The sequence below is a fragment of the Siphateles boraxobius genome, unplaced genomic scaffold (assembly GCF_051911475.1).
Source record: "Siphateles boraxobius isolate OS27281-9 unplaced genomic scaffold, OSU_SipBor_1 25, whole genome shotgun sequence".
NCBI lineage: Eukaryota > Metazoa > Chordata > Actinopteri > Cypriniformes > Leuciscidae > Siphateles > Siphateles boraxobius.
In genome coordinates this window covers 34,883,575-34,891,958 of record NW_027508866.1, presented here as the reverse complement: position 1 = coordinate 34,891,958, position 8,384 = coordinate 34,883,575, and positions in this window count along the sequence as shown.

Genomic DNA, 8,384 nt, shown 5'->3' with positions numbered 1-8,384 from the left:
TTATCCTCAGTTCGTAATTGTTCTACCTGTCTCGTCAGTTCCGACACTTGGACTACGAGCGCCTGAACAGCACGGCCCGTGACCATAGTTATAGGGAGTAGATATACCCACTAGATATAGGCAGCTTAACAAGCAGTAGACTAGCTGCAGCTGGAGACTGATTAGAGTGATCAGCTGGTTCCTAAGCAACAAACAAGCACCACACACACAGACCCCACACCCGACAAGGCAAAATGCACACACGGATCCACGAACCGTAACAGAAACGAGCAGCATTATTCAATGCTTTGACGTAATTTCCACTGAAACAGGAATACAGGGCGGGGCATATCAATCAGCCCCTCCCCTTTTTAGAACAGCCAATAGCGTTTAGTTTGTATCACAACTCGGTAAAGCCAGTTTCCTTCTAATCTCTAACCGTTTCTCCTCCTAATCTCTAACCGTTTCTCCCAAGGGGGTAATCCATCAGCCAGAAACTGAAGCCTCCCTGGGGGCCGCCACTGTAGCAGACCATCACCTGCTGTTAGCATTCCATTGACTCCCATTCATTTTGCATCACTTTGACAGCGAATAACTTTACATCTGAGGCGTCCAAAGACGTCCAAATTGTCCATTATTTATTTCTAAAGAAACACGACAATGTATAAAAGGCTCCATTACTTTGTATCTTCAGTTTAGCCGTTTTTGTAAAAATAGGCTAATGATAGCGTCTTAACCACGCGACTCTCTGTCGCTCAGTAGAGAAATTATTGTATAGACAGGAGGAGAAGCATGCAAGCAATCTTTTACTGTCTATGAGGCAATTGGGGGGACATGGAGGCATAAAGTCAAAATGACAAAATAATTAATAAGAATACTTACCAAAATTTGCTCCAGGTCATGCTCGCCGTCTCTGCAAGATTAGGTGATTCAGATTTGTCTTGGCACAGCTACTAGAAGATTTACAACTGTCAGACAGGTTGCTCACGTCACATCTGTGTCATCAAGCTCAGTTTGAGCCTGCGCAGTCGTTCAGCCATCCGGAAGTGAGTGCTTCTAATGGGCTTCACTTTTCTCCGTTGAAATCAAGGCAAGGCAAGGCAAGGCAAGTTTATTTATATAGTGCATTTCATACACAATGGTAATTCAAAGTGCTTTACATAGAAGAAATTGAAATAATCAAAAGAAATCAGAATAATTAAAACAGTTTAGAATAAAAGATAAAATACAGAATAATTAAAACAGTTTAGAATAAAAAATAAAATAATAAAATAAAATACAGTACGAACAGTCGGACGAACAGTGGCACAGTGCTCATTCAGTAAATGCACAGCTAAACAGATGTGTTTTGAGTCTGGATTTGAATGTGACTACAGTAGAAGCACATCTTATCTCTTCTGGAAGCTGGTTCCAGCTGCGGCTGGCATAGTAGCTAAAAGCGGACTCGCCGTGCTTAGAGTGAACCCTTGGTATTTCAAGCTAATGTGATCCTAATGATCTGAGTGATCTGTTGGGTTTATATTCACTGAGCATATCTGCAATGTATTGAGGTCCTAGGCCATTGAGTGATTTATATACCAGTAATAATACTTTAAAATCAATCCTTAATGTAACTGGCAGCCAGTGTAAAGACCTGAGGACTGGTGTGATGTGTTCATATTTTCTGGTTCTGCTCAGAATCCTGGCAGCAGCGTTCTGTATGAGCTGCAACTGTCTTATGGTCTTTTTGGGAAGGCCAGTGAGGAGTCCATTACAATAATCCACCCTGCTGGTGATGAAAGCATGCACAAGTTTCTCTAAGTCTTGACTGGAAACAAAGCATCTAATTCTTGCAACATTTTTCAGGTGATAGTATGCTGATTTAGTTATTGCTTTGACATGACTACTGAAACTAAGGTCTGACTCTAGAGTCACAGCAAGATTCCTAACTTGATTTTTAGTTGTTTGACCCCTAGACTGAAGGTATGCGTTCACCTTGAGAACTTCATCTTTGTTTCCAAACGCAATGACTTCAGTTTTGTCTTTGTTTAACTGAAGAAAGTTTTGGCAGATCCAATTGTTTACTTCATCAATGCATTGGAACAGTGAGTTAATGGGGCTGTAATCGTTAGGTGATAGGGCTAAGTAGAGCTGTGTGTCGTCTGCATAGCTGTGGTAAGCGATTTGGTTATTTCTCATTATTTGGCTCATTGGGAGCATGTACAGGTTGAATAGGAGTGGCGCAAGAATTGAGCCTTGGAGGGATTCTGCATTTCATGGATGTCCACTCAGCCTAATGATTTCCAATCCTCACATAATAACCTCTCCCTCCTAAGTATGACCTGAACCATTTTAGGACTATCCCAGAAAGCCCGACCCAGTTTTCCAGCCTGTCAAGAAGTATGTTGTGATCGATAGTGTCAAATGCAGCACTGAGGTCGAGTAGTACCAGCACTGAAAATTAGCTTGTATCAGTATTTAAGCGAATATCGTTTATTATCTTTATGAGCGCTGTCTCTGTGCTGTGATGCGGTCGGAAACCAGATTGAAAATTGTTAAAGTATCCATTCGAGCTTAAGAATTTGTTCAGCTGATTGAAGACCACTTTTTCAATGATCTTGCCTATGAAAGGAAGATTTGAGATCGGTCTATAGTTGTTTAATATGGTCTTATCCAGATTTCTCTTTTTCAGGAGGGGCTTGACAACTGCAGTTTTCAGGGAGTTCGGAAAACTCCCAGAGAGAAGTGAGGCATTTACCACTTCTAGGAGATCTGTTTCTAAACAGTTAAACAGTCTTTTGAAGAAAGATGTGGGAAGTGCGTCAAGAGCACAGGTTGATGTTTTAAGGTGCTGTACAGTATCTTCCAAAATTTTGCCATTTATTTTTTCGAAACCAGACATAGTGAATAATTTCTCAGGCTGTGGTCTGATCTGTCTGACCCCAGCGCAACTCAAGGATGAGCTGATCAGCTTTCTGATATTATTAATTTTCTCAGAGAAGAAGGAAGCAAACTCACTGCACTTGCTGTCTGAGAGCATTTCACTGGGAATCTGGTTTGGGGGGTTTGTCAGTCTCTCTACAGTAGCAAAAAGAGTGTGTGTGTTGTTTATATTGCTGTTTATAATATTCGAGAAGAAAGTTTGTCTAGCTTTGCCTATTTCCTTATTGAAAGCATGGATGCTGTCTTTGTAGATGTTATAATGGACTACAAGTTTTGTCTTCCGCCACATGCGCTCTGCTTTTCTGGATTGTCTTTTCATATTTTGCACTGCTGTTGAGTTTCTCCAAGGTGCTTTTTGGCTGCCATTCTTCTTCCTGACTTTCATAGGAGCAATATCATCATACACTCTTTACTTTTGAGTTAAAAGTATCAAGGAGAAAATAAACAGAGTCAGCAGATATGCTTGGTGTTAAAGATATAGCCTTCATAAATAGTACACTAGTGTTCTCATTTAAGCATCTCTTCTTAACAGACACAGATCTAGCTTCAATGACAGGAGGGATCAATATATCAAAGAAAATACAAAAATGATCAGACAGTGCTACATCCTTAATAACAATTAATGAAATGTTTAGACCCTTGCTGATAAGTAAATCTAGAGTGTGTCCACGATTATGTGTGGGTCCATGTACATGCTGAGTCTGATCAAAATTTTTTAAACCGTTTTGATTTCTTCTGCCATATTGGTTTCTGCATTATCTATGTGAATGTTAAAATCTCCAGCAATGGCAAAGCAGTCAAACTCTGAGTAAATTGTTGATAACAATTCTGTAAAGTCCCCAGGCTGGAGAGTATTTTGGAGGCCTGTAAATAATGATAACTAAAATGCGTGGAGCACCTTTTAACACAATACCCAGATATTCGAAAGACGGGTAATTCCCAAATGATATTTGCTTACATTGATGGACATCTTTAAAAAGAGCAGCTAAACCTCCACCTCTTCTGATAGCTCTACAGACACACATAAAAGTAAAGTTAGGAGGGGCTGTTTCATTGAGGACTGTTGCACTGCAGCTTTCTTCTAGCCAAGTTTCATTTAGCAACATAAAATCCAGGTTGTATGTGGTTATTAAGTCGTTGACTAGAAGTGATTTATTTTTAAGTGAGCGGATGTTTAAAAGTGCTAACTTAACAGTCTTACTTTTTGTCCCCACAGCAATCTTAGTTTGTCGTGTAATAGGCACCAGATTAGATGGGTTTGCTGTATGGCTTTTGAAGGCCTTAGACTTTCTATAATGTAATCGTACAGCAATAGAGAAAGATACATGCACATTGGGTTCCCGCTTTTTCTGTAAACATTTGAGAAAGTTATTGTTGTCATAGCGGGGACCCGACACATATCACTGAGAGCTGGTATCAGTTGTTTTTGGTTCACCTCGAGCCGCTGGAGGAGGGTGTGGGCCCTGGCGTTGTGGCAGACGCCGAAGGGCTCTCACAGGGGGAGGGGGAGGGCGAGCTGGGCCCGCAGGCTTTGGTGGTTCCGGGGCCTGGCGTTTTTTTGTTGGTATCTGGGGGCTTGCAGCAAAAGAGTGGGATAGTCTAGTTCCAGCAAATACCAGTTGTTCCATTTTCTCTGAGAAGCACAGAAGTGGAGATGCTGGAGAGAGAGATAACGTGTCTGGTGAGAGCGGCTGTTGCTCCGGTGTTATTGGAGGCTGTAATATGTTGTCCTGATTTCCCTGGCTGTTTTCCAGAAAGTCGTCTTTGGGTGCTGAATCTTGGAGAAGTTCTAATATGTCACAGTCTGTCTGTGGTGAGCTCTGTGGGCAGGGCTCAGCTGAGATTGTGTCCGTGAGCAGAGGTTGTTGTGGCTGAGTGGTGTTATCATTGTCTTTGTGTGATGTGTCAACCGCATGTCCATTCAGGTGCTGAAGTGAAGTCCTGTGGTCATTCATACTGTATCCAGGTGTGTGTGTGCCATTCAGGTTGAGTGGATTGGCACACACTGCAGAAGGATGACGGAGGGAGAAGTAGATATAGTCCTTTAGCACTCTTGAACCAAGTTTGTTTGGGTGGTGGCCATCCTGTTGAAACAGTTGCCTCTGACTCCAGAAAAGATTGAAGTTTTCAATGAAGTTCACTTCTTTTATATTGCAGGTTTTTTGCATCCATGTATTAACCCTCTGGGGTCCTATGTGTTTTTGGGGTCCTGGAGCATTCTGACATGCTCTAACATTTGTGCTTTTTTCAGTTATTTATAAACATGTTAATGGCAAAGGTGTAAATTCACTCTATATAGCACAAACAGGGCTACCATAATATGTTAGCAAGATGTATGTACATGTTTGTATTTTTGAGAGAATATTGTTTATGCATGGTTATTGAAAAAACTAAAACTTAAAGTCTCTGAAATAAGGCCACAAAACACATACTAAATATGTGTCCACAAGACCTTTGACTAATGGATGTTCTCGCCTAGGATTTTTGCTTCAAAATGATCTGAAAATCATCCTTCCAAATCATTCACATAAAACAATACATTGATTTAAATTTAGTAAAACACTTTTTGTTTGGAAAGGCAATATGCGAAATGGGCGTGACTCATGTATAATGGTCTGATTCACACCTGTGAAGACAAAAGACCTACTTAATGAGCCTGCATAATGAGCTTTTCACAGGTGTGTCACTGAGCCACAAGAAAGAATACAAGGACACAAGAAAAGAAATGTGTATATATACAACAAAATTGGTTCACAGTTGGAAACATCTATAAAAAAATAGTATTTTTCCACTTGTATTTTTGCTTGCAAATTGTATAATATCCAAGGTGAACATTTCTAGTAATTGTGTAGTTAATTCTCATACTGTATTTTCAGAAAGTTTTGGATATGTATCCTCTCCCCAAATTTGTCACTAATAAAACACAATACAAATAATTTGAAGAGAAGGCTTATATTGACATTTTAAGATTTTGTTTACATCTACCTTGTAAATATATTATTTGCTATTTTATTAAAAAGGTTACAATTACAGCAACAATTAAAATAACAATATTTCAAGTGTAATATTTCTTTGTAAAAACTAAAGTATACATTTTATCATACATATTTCAAAGTTAAGGATTCATTAGTTTGAATAAAGCCTACATTGGAACAAACACTATAATAGCATCCTAGTTGATGACTTTATTTTTGACAAAACAAACATAGCCTAATATATTTAACATTTGAGCAGAAATTGGTGAACAAAAGCTTATTCAATGTGGCAGTAGTCTATAGTTTAGGCTACAGTTAATAATCTATCCAAAAACTAGTCAACGAAATGTTGTCTTTCATATTTCTTCTGTAACATAGGCATATCGTTTGTTGTTTTTATGATAGCCTATATTAGGGCATATAAATATTAATATACAGTTTAATACGTTGCTAATACAAAGACATTTTAACGTTATTTCAACATATTTCAGTCGATTTTCACTCATCTCAGTATAGCAATAGGGTTTGGTAAAAACTGTTCAGTTCATTAATTCACACACAGACGCGATTCATATTTAAACAGTCTTTTTGCGGTTTACATACACTATGATATCGCAATTAGAACACTAAAAAAAAAACTTACTTCTCAGATGGATATTTCATATTTCTTTGTAAAAACTAAAGTATACATTTTATCATACATATTTCAAAGTTAAGGATTCATTAGTTTGAATAAAGCCTACATTGAAACAAACACTATAATAGCATCCTACTTGATGACTCTATTTTTGACAAAACAAACATAGCCTAATATATAACATTTGAGCAGAAATTGGTGAACAAAAGCTTATTCGATGTGGCAGTAGCATATTTTACATTAAACAGTTAATAATCTATCCAAAACTAGTCAACAAAATGTTGTCTTTCATATTTTGTCTGTAACATAGGCATATCGTTTGTTGTTTTTATGAGCCTATATTAGGGCATAAATATTAATTTGCAGTTTAATACGTTGCTAATACAAAGACATTATAACGTTATTTCTACACATTTCAGTCGATTTTCACTCATCTCAGTATAGTAATAGGGTTTGGTAAAAACTGTTCAGTTCATTCATTCACACACAGACGCGATTCATATTTAAACAGTCTTTTTGCGGTTTACATACACTATGATATCGCGATTAGAACAATAATAATAAATAACTTACTTATCAGATGGATCCGTTGCTCCTCGTAATGAAAAAAAAACAGCACATGTTCTGAGGTAAATGTCCCAGGATTACTCCTCACACAGCCTCGCAAGAAGAAATAGTAGGCTACATTAATCTGATGATTACATTTGTTGTGTTTATGTTGCGTTTATGAGGGGCGTTGACACTTTGCATGTGTTGCTTCAGATCATTTGCGTTTGAATAGCGCGCGCTCTCCGTGGGCGTGTCACATTAGCAGAATAATGAGCTGAGAGAACGATAATGAGATCGGCTGACACCTCTCTCTTTTTTAATAGATTACATAAACAGAGAATATTTATTTTAGTTTTGAATTAGATATTTTAAAAGTACAAACTTAAATGATTATAAAGATATTTTGCTCATGCTTGTGTGAATAGTATTCGCTGAGCTTTGTTTAAGTTTAGAGACGTGCACCAGAAAAAAATTTAACGGAGACAGAGAGGCAGAAAGCACACCCTGTTTATTTTCTTCATTTTACAAAAGCACACGGTTTTGATGTTAATGTGAGTGTACACAAAAAAAAAGAAGACCCTCTATAGTTTATAATCATGTATTGCTTTTATTTATATGACCAAAAATGACGGAGTATTTTAAGTCTATGTTGCTGCTATGTGGAAAAAAAACAGAAAAACGCGCCGGCGCGTTTCTCGACCCCAGAGAGTTGAGCCCAATCAACCGTGAAAACCTGTTTGTTCCTCTTGCTGGGAGTGGTCCACTGATGAATGTTTGAACTTTCAGTCTTTTAAGTGTTTCAAAAAGTTCATTGAAATCCTTTTTAAGGAGTTCTGACTGCTCCCTATGAATATCATTCTTCCCCACATGAATGATGAGTCGATTTGCAGTCTTATGTTTCATAAGAATGTTCTGAAGTTCCCTGTTTATATCAGAAGTTGTTGCTTGTGGAAGGCAGCATGTTGTTGTATCCCTGCTATTAATGTTTCTGATTATGGAGTTGCCCACTATCAGAGTCCTGGGCCCGGCTGCAGTCTGAGCTGAGTGCCGCTGTCTGCTCGACCTTGAGCCCCAGTTAGCATCAGTGTTGGCTACAGGGTGATTCAGTCTGTGTTCGATCACATTCATCACATTTGGGGATTTCTCATTCATTAATACATCAAATCTGTTCTCAAGATGTATAGGCGGTGGTAGGAGACCAGTGTTTGCAATCCTTGTCAGAACCGTATGTGGGGTAGAGGATGCTACTGCGGCAATATGTGATGCTCGTGACAATCTGATGTCACGAGTGCCTTTGGGTCTCACTCCCTGTTTGTGCCATC